The following is a 9,484-nucleotide window of genomic DNA, read 5'->3' on the forward strand; positions in this document are numbered from 1 at the left end:
ACCCATGTAAGGACACAGTGATTGTTTTATATGTATGAGGTAAGTCCTCACTTTCATCATTACCACATACAAGGCTGATCTTGCTCTCGCCAGTTCTCACTCCCATGATGGCGGACGTCCAACGTGGACTCTCCAAGCTGTCCTTCACATTCACCATACACACTTCAACACACACAGAGCCTCTATAGCCACAAGCATAAATCCAGCAGGCCTATAACTGACCCACACACTGCCCTGTCTGTTTTCCCCCATGCGATTCATGGAGCGGTTAACCTTGCTAACTGTGTAAACACATGACCTCACCGGTCATGTGTTTACACTCAGTGGTATTTTTCACACACGCCACTGGGATTTACATCACCTTATTACCTCCACATTCCCTTAATTCCCCATTACTCTAAAATATGGGACTTTTAAATGGTGATTTGACAAGCTCTTGATTAGGAATGTTTGTTTAGTTTTGGGACGCTATGGGAGGAAGACGATAGGCTGAGAGCAGAGAGGAGGAGGAGGAGGGAGGTGAAGAGAGGACAGAAGGGGAAGAATGGAAAGCTGGCAAAGAGAAGATGCAGGGCGAAGTGAGAATGAACGTTATAGTAATCATTTCTTTTTTGGAGAAATAGGCTGAGGTGGAATAGATTGGTGTCAAAGGAAAGGAGAGAGGCGAAGAGAAAGTTAATGTAGCTGTTGGGAGAGAGACAAGTAAGGTGGTTTCTGTGCCACAGGGACACACTGTGCACGTCTGAGGTCCCAGTGGGAGGACGCTGAAAGGCAAACACAAGGCCAATCAGCTAACAGAGACATTTCCTGTGCTTGTTTTATCAGATGAGAAGAAGCCCAAAGGCTAAATGTCCCTCTCAACAGCGTTGTACACTTCTCCGAATGACCCGCTTTGGGGAAAGAAGGGGAGAACATGCATCTTTGTAGGATGACATCAGAAGCACTGCTTAGGAGCACTGACCTCACTCGCGCACAATCAATCATCCACAAAAACCCCAAGAAATGTAGACCACGTAAGTAAGAGATGAGGTTTTACCTTTTAAGATATAAAGCAAGGCTGCTTCATGAATTAAATCATCACCCACTTTAAAAAAACAAAAAAGATTTAGTTTGGGGAAAGGAATACAATTGTGTTTTTTTCACAGCTATGAAACTTCTGATGGAGCTTGGCATCTGGCAATGAGCAGATGGCAGACCAATATGCCAATTACCAAACCGACATGCCATGCTGACTATTAGGCAATCTGGCCTTGAGTGATAGCGCTTTAAAGTCAGAAAATGACACGAGCGAGAGGCTGATCTAACAAACCCTCTTTATCAGAGTGTGACTAAAGCACAGAAGAATTCAAACACAGGTTGTTCATGCCCACATGACTGCTTCAGTCAGGAGAATCTAAGTTTGGGAGATAGTTTGGAAAGAAAGGAAGTAAAGATACACATCCCAGGAGAAAAGATCACTGTGAAATTATTTTTGTATGCACAGTGTATTGAATCTGTGGCTTGAAAATAGCTATGTAAATGCGGTTTGATTAAATAAGGCTTAATTTGGTGGTGAATCTATTATAGGCCAGCATACGGGTCAACTAAAAGACGAAAAAGAGACAAGAGTAAGCATTCTCCATTGCCCAGGAGACAACCAGAGTCTAACTGTGCAGTGAAGAAACAGCAGAACATCCAAGAGCAGAGTGGATATTCCCCTACAGAACTGTTCCATGTCATCTTGGCTGTGTAATGAGGAACAACAAACAGAATATAAAGCTAAATTACACAGAAGGAAATTTCATGGGATGAGAGGTCATTCCTTTTAAAATGGCAGATAACAGGAATTTTGAATTTACATCACAAACATCTGCAAAACTCGTACTGCATATTTTCCAGGACCTAAATAAACATCATCTAAGGTTACGTGCCCTCGTGTGACTTCACAAGCAATTAAGCAGCACTACCAGTTTTTGTCTACCACTTGCTGACCGTTGTTACTCTATGAAGGAGTTAAGGATTCTTTTCCAACCCGAGATCTGGCCGTCCGTCCAAGCTCACCATATTATACAACTTAGTGTGCGGTTCTGGATGAAGCGCATTCAAATTACATGCTATCGAATTCAAAGGCAAGGGGGAACAGAACGAGTACACTGTGGGGCTTGAGTCCAGGGCCAGAGTCCCATGAGCGTAGCTGCGTGTCAATCACAATCACTTAAAATGAGCTGAACCCTGTCCTACTCCTGCTGTTGTCCAGAAGACACAAACCTAAAGCCTAAACTAACTTTGTTCCAGGCAAGTGGTGGACACCGATGACAAGGGCACCACTGATGAAACAGAAAACAATCATTTTGCTTGTGGCTCCGCAGTCATGGTGGGGCTGCATCGCTATCTCAAACCATATTCTTAGAACAAAAAAACGTCTGCATAAAATTAAGCCAAGGGGCAAAAAGTCTAGAACACAGGAAACATGCTTGACATAGTTTCACTGGTCCGTTATGAGAAGAAACCAGAAAATAGCTCTGGCACCTGCTGTGCAGAAACAATGTATGTTTGGACTGACATGTCAGCATGTGATCACTGGAAACTGAACCACATTTTAAAACCGTAACACTGAACACAGTATAGGTAAACATCCATTAAAAAAAGAACTGAACAGTCTGATCATTTGTGTTAGAAAATTATCTTTGCCAGTTTTCCACTCTATTCAAATTCAGTTTGCCACTTGGTTGGCTGCCTTAGCTCAGTGGTGGTAAGAAACTATTGCCTTGCAGGGAAACTCTGGATTCTTGCTTTGGAACTTGATACTGTGCTGGATCATGAGTATCTAGGATCAAACTATAACAAAGCACCCACATATACTGCATGCATGTAAACACATAAGCATACACAGACAGATTCATGAATGCTCCATGCTTTAGCAGATGTTGATTATGATGAGAACAAGGCACAATAATCACCTGATACAACATTTAACATTAATCAAGTGTATGAGAGAAGGGAGAAAAGGGAGGGGGAAAGAGAGGGAGCCAGCGTACAGTAACTAGAAGCCTTCACCGCACTGTGCAGTCTAGAGCCAGACTCCGGAAATGCATGGCAGTGTTCCCTACATCCTGCCCGCCCAGCCCTAACCTTGGCCCTGGCTCTCGCCCCACACTGCCAAACCCCTGTTATCACTCTGTGCAATTACCTCCAGATTCCTCTGCACCCATATCATATCATGCCAATTATAAAATCCCCTTCTAAGTACACTACAAAGCACTACATGCATTTGACTGTGAAGCCTGTTGTTGTCTGTGTGTTTCAGCCTAGAAATAGCTGTGTAAATGTATGTATTTATGTAAACAGGCATGCAAAGACTGAAAAAAAGGTTTGATTCCCAAATATACTGTGGACCTCACTGTATAGTGAAACTGGTCAGGAAGCCAGCAGGGAAGTTTAAACAGATAGCTAAATATAGTGGGCAAATTTTTGAAACAGTAATAGTAATAAATTATGCCTGAAAAAGTTACATAAATGTAATGCCTATCTAGTTGAAATAGTTATCTTAAAATAATGGATACCTAGTTGAAATAGCAGTGTTTCCCTTATATACATGTTGAAGTGGCAGCCCATCGCTGCAAAATTATTGCAGCCACTGCAATGTGATGAAGTCACAATTAAATGACTCTGCAGAGGACTTTTTAATTGAAACAACAGATTAAGCGACACCCTGCTGAGGCGAGAGGGGGAAAGAGAGGATGAAGAAGAAAAAAAAAGAAAAGAGAGAGAAAAGTAGATGTATCTAGCTAACATTAAGTGATGCGCACACATCCCATGTACAACAAAACCCTTCATAGTTGGACTGGCCATTGGGCTCCAACATCATATATATGATCTGATCAGAGAACCAATAAAAACAAAAGGAATGGTCAATTGGTAGATGTATTGATTAATTCATGATGTCAACTCATATATTCACAGAGCCAGGGGAGTGCTGTGTGGTCAGTTATAGTTGGCTAATGTATGTTAACTTGCCACTGTAGGAACAGTGGTTACATAACCTCTGAAACAGGCCACAACTGAACCGTGTGTGTGCATGTAGGCATGCACGTCATAGATGCTGATGGTTTAAATAGTTAGCTAAACTTAATTGATTATTGGCAGGCAGTTGAAACGAACACATCTGGAACATGACAACGTGGGTGTTGATGAAGGGGTACTTAGCTCATCTGACGGGGCTGGGGTGGTACATCAGACAAAAATGCTGGGAACCACTGTACTAGAGGATTGTCATGTATTGCATTCCAGAGGCTATTCCAATCATCTGTCACCAGGTTGGGCCTGCGCCTTATAAGGAGTGGAGGGCATTCTCCACGTGTTTTCCAAACACTGCACAACTTATCAGTTACAGTTTCATGGACAATTACTATGCTGTCTCTTGCCTGAAAGCATTCAAGAAAAAAAAAAAAAAAAGAAGGGAACCTACAGATCTACCCTCTGCAGCTCCCTCCCTCCACCCTCTCCCATTTTCCATGCTTCCATTTCAGAGGTACTACTATGTAATAAAGCTGAGATCAAAAGACTTGCTGTCCAACTCAACTACAATGAGAGCTGAAGAGTCTCTTTCGCCTCAGGGGTAGTGGGATTACAAAGAATGTGTTACCTTGAAATGATGAGAAGTGGATTCATCTGTGAATGAGCAGGCCTACCTTTTGCAAGCCCTACCCTGTGACTTCGTCTGCAGGATATGCCGGATGTGTTTAAGGTTCGTCCACCAAAGAACACTCTGTAACTCTGCACAGTTTTATGGTCAAATTTGATCTCTGCGGGGCATGTGGGATGCTGGGAGCCATCTGAGGCCCATCCTTGCCTTTAGCCGACTCTGTACACTTTCCACATGTCAAATTTCAACAGGTTTATATCCACATTCTGCTCTTGCGGGTCAAGATCACAGCTTTCCTCTAGAGTCTAGAGGATGCTGTTGACAGAGGATGTTATAAACAGACAAAAACTGTGTGTGTGTGTATGTGTGTGCTGCTGTTCCAGTCCTAAAAAGTTGTTTCAGGCAGTAGTTAGTGCCATGTCGGCTGCTGAGGCCATGAGAAACTTGGCAGGCCGGGGGCTTGGAGACACCCACCCACCCCCCACCCCTTCATACTTTGTTCGATAAGAATCTGAAGGAGTGAGCACGGCTTGCAGGAGTGGACGGAGGGCTTTGCTTTTTCTTTGTGTAGCCCCGCGGTTAACACAACACTAACATGACAGCGTCGCTGCCCGAGCCGCAGAAAAGTTTATCATAGCTCGCAACCGAGCGCTTCCCTCGCCCCCAGCTCACCGCTGGCGTGGACAGCGCACAAAAGAGGGAGCGGCAAGACGCAGCGAAAAGTATGAGCGGCGGCAGCTCATGCACACGGAGGAGACCCGGAGTGTGATCATCTCCCACCGTCAAATAGCACGTCGCATTTAACTCTAGCTACAGCAATCAGTGGGTCGTGATCTCTCCCCCCGAGGAGAGATCACTAGAAAACTGTAAGAGTTTGCAGAGTGTGCAGGAAGTGTTTTTTTTTTTTTTTTTTTGCGCTTACCTGTGGATCTGAACGGGACAAAGTAGAGCTCTTGAGTCGGGTGAGAGGAGAGGAGAGGAGAGAGAGCCAGTCTGCAGTCGGTCCTCCACCGCGCTCAGTGATAAAACCAAACTGAATACCCGTTCAAGCCCCTCCCTTTCAGATATAATCGCACATCTACTCTGGGCCGGGTTGTGCTATCTGAACGCTAAGCTACAGCTCAGACCTCACTCACAGGGCGTCCCACTAAGCCTGTCTGAGTCCGAAATGAAAAATGAAATGTGTCAACTCCGCGAAGAACCCGTGAAACACTCCCAGCAGCCGCAGTGACTTCATAGGCAGAAAGTGCCCTCTCTGGTTATCCTTCGGGGGGCCCCTGAAAGAAAATCATCTGTCAGGAGTGATCATATGAAGTGTTAATCTTGGACAAAGAGGAGGGCTGGTTGCTCACAGGCAGACCACTAGGCCTGAAAGGTTTCATATTAACAGTGATGTGGTGGCAACTTCATAAAAGAGGTGCAATTGACCTCAAGTAACCACCACCACCTCTATTATCAATATTTTAATGTTACACTTTTTCACTTTGAAGAAATAGAGGCTACTATAGGAAATAAACAGAGGCTAACTTATACTTTTGCCTTTAATATATTACCATTAGTTTTGAGTAGTGGCGCTCACTGGCTTCTGATTGTCTAAATAATAAATATAGGTACTTAAGGTCTTACAGCTGCAAAGACTGTTTGCCAAGTTTACCATGATCTAATCCAAACTGAGGCGATAGCAGTATAGTAGTAGTATGCTAGCTCCATGCTAACAATACAAACCAAAATTAAACACTTATTATTATTATTTTCTTTTTATTTATTTGTTTTTTTCCCTAAATGCTATATCAGCATGTCCACAGTGACAACATGCTAATGTTAATGTTAATGTTACAAAATAAAAAGTTTGACTCTTCAGTCATGCTTCATGAAAAGTCAGGGATCACCAAAGCGATTGCAGTTAATCCTAAAGGGGACATCCATGTACGAAATCTGAGGGCAAACCTTCTCACAGTTTTTTGGTTTGAACCTGACTCCAATGGACAGAAACTATGTGACGATACATTCTATATATTTAAATCATAAACAATCATATGGTTTTACTCCACATTTTGAAAACATAGGTAAACTGCATTATACGTTAGCACAACCAATAGCTACTGTAAGCCCTTCTGTGCCCGCTGTGTGTAACTATGCTCAGGGCTGTAGCCAAGATTTAGAAATACTGAGTACTAAGGGAAGCCACCCCAAACCCACCCATTTAATGTTGACTAGGAAACAAAAATACAACCAAAAATTGTTTAACGAACAATATATCTATGTGTAAAAAAGAATATAAAGCTATAAATTGTGGTAGGGAAATACTGAATTGCCTTATTATTTAGGGATGTATAAAGAAATTATTTATCATAATTTCATTGTATTTTTTATTTCTTGGCCTAAACGTAGGAATCAGCCTCTAGATTACTCACAATAGTAGGTTTTTAATTGTACAATGGTCGCTAGGCTAAATGCCTCAAATTTCCAGAAAAATATAGATGACATGACTTCAGCGTTCTCGATAAAAGCTACATACCTGACTTTACTGTGAGCATCAGTTCTACTGCATCAGGATATTGATAAGAACGCAGTGTCATGTTTAGCTCCCTCCATCTATTGCACCCCTGCTAGGTGTGACCTTTTTCTCTGTCAGCAGTTTTGCTAAGGATGCAGGGAGTTAGGAGGTGACAAACACAATAGCTGCAGTGTTCTACTTTCTACTATGAAACAGCAGCATGTGGACACTGCCCCGCTTTGTCTTCCCCTTTAAAACAATGATGCTCAGAACAAAGAATGAACTTAAGAGCATTAGGCCACTGGTGCAGAAATGAGCACCATATGCGCTGGTGTTCTTCTTGCATGTGTTTTCTTTAAGATAAAGTGAAATAAATGCAGTCTGTTGATTGTGTGCATGTGCATATGCAATTGTGTGTAAGTGTGTGTGTAAGTGTGTGTGTGTGTGTGTGTGACAAAATGAGATTCAGTGTGCATAAGCAGGGAGGGAGGGGGAGTGAATGGGGGGGTTTCAGGGCCATCCTGCTCAACAAATGTAAAAACTTGTTTATCTTAATTTCTTTGAAAAAAATATGTAATTCAAGATAAACTTGTCATCCTTCAATTTTGCAGGCTTCATTCAGACCTTAACTCCTGATCCAGTTTGTACACAATGTCTTGGCCCCTGAAACCACCAAGACCCTGATCCAAAATAACTTCATGGCATTATTTGATTGCCAAAAACGATGCCATAGCCGAGGCATGTTCCGAGTTAGTATAAAGCTTCATTATTGATAGTCACTTGCTATATATACACATCATGAGCTCAGGTGTTTACCTCAGCACCGCTTTGGTTTATACTAAGCCTCTTCAGGGCTGAGGCCTTTCGTGAGCGCATGTGTGATTTAGCAATTGAGTTCAGCGATTGAAAACAAAGATCCTTACAAGACCTGAATGGACATAAGTCTCGGCCATATTAGTGCCAGGAGAGGTTGCACTGAACATATGGACACTGGTGCATGTTTATCTGGCCACAAACCAAGAAGGAAACATCATGGCTCTTGGCTGTTTTGCTCTCTGTGAGTTGTTCACAGCTGCTGAGATGCACAGATCAGCCCCAGGCCGAAGAGATTCGTAATGCCAGAGCATTATATACCTTCGAAACGTTACATCAGATGAAACACCTCAAAGGCAGTTATAAGGGTTTTAACACCACATTGCTTTTCACAAACCTTTGACATTTTCCCATTTCATCATATTGTTTTAAATGAGTTGAAAGACTGTGATGCCATGTTGTTTGAAACTGACATTAGAGGTGAGGATAGGACATGCCTTCAAAGTTGTATTCAGTTGGAGAAAAGGGTTATTGATAATGATGAAAATCCTGTATGTTATCCTGCAACAGCATTACCACAGCATAATAAAACATGGCAACAATTCAAAACCCAGGACAGTTTTAAAGAGAATCAGATCTCCCTGTTTAAAAATAAAATAAAAACCATCAATGTCAGTCATCAACTTTGAATGCAATAACACACACTGCAGCCTTACTCAGACTGTGACTGTGTATGTATGATGGGTGATTAGTATCTAGGATGTCTCGGTAGCTCAGCTGCTCGATGTGCATACCAAACACCTGCAGCATCCTGGGTATAATCCAGGACTTTTATCATTCTGATCTGTCTCCTGTTCTTTTCTGTGTCTCTATTGTGTACTGTTAAACACAAAAATGTCAAGAATCAAGAAAGGATAGACACCTGCAGCAGAAAACATCTGGACTATTTCCCTGGTGTATGGCTCGTGTTTGACTTAATATTGACAACTGCCCTGCCACATTCCACGGACAAACAATAAGATTATCATAACAATGTCACATTCTCTGGCCCTTCCCCTCTACCAAAGACCTGTTTTAAGTATTCTGACTACGAGATTGTTTACAAGGAAGATGACATTACTACCACACCAATGACAAGGATTTAAAAAATACATTAAAAAAAGTTTAAATAAACAAACAAATGTTGAGTCATGCTAGTGGTCCAATGAGCCACAATGGAGCTTTCTGCTAAATGCTAAAATCAGCATGCTAACTGATTGCATTGTGGAAATGTAGAGTTAGACCAGAGTTAATATAATTCACCCGAAGAACATGAATGCCTGTACCAAATTTCATCGCAATCCATCCAGACATTTTACTCAAAATCCATCTCCATCAAAATCTATCTCTTGGGGACCACAAGATTTCATGCCAATCCAGCCAGTAGTTGTTGAGAGATATATCACAAAAAACAAGCTACAAGTGCTATAGAGTAGAAACTTGGGCATCACCAAAGTCAATAAGCCCCACCCTCTGGTTACCAAGAATGTCTGCACCACATTTCATGGTAA

General features: G+C 42.2%; 1 protein-coding gene across 10 annotated transcripts in view; it reads right to left on the reverse strand.

Moving 5' to 3' along the window:
- Positions 1-5,880, reverse strand: part of cald1a (caldesmon 1a) — a 55,406-nt gene extending 49,526 nt beyond the window's left edge. The window contains exon 1 of one of the 10 annotated variants that reach the window (XR_011694264.1): positions 5,547-5,880. The gene's annotated coding sequence lies outside the window, so the exon portion shown is untranslated. The remainder of the gene's footprint in view (positions 1-5,546) is intronic. The other 9 variants (XR_011694262.1, XR_011694260.1, XR_011694261.1 and 6 more) reach the window with 9 other exon arrangements.
- Between the last annotated feature and the right edge of the window lie 3,604 nt (positions 5,881-9,484).

This window comes from Trachinotus anak, unplaced genomic scaffold, assembly GCF_046630095.1.
Source record: "Trachinotus anak isolate AG129_WGS33_773 ecotype Australia unplaced genomic scaffold, CSIRO_AGI_Tana_v1 ptg000018l, whole genome shotgun sequence".
NCBI classification, from domain to species: Eukaryota; Metazoa; Chordata; class Actinopteri; order Carangiformes; family Carangidae; genus Trachinotus; species Trachinotus anak.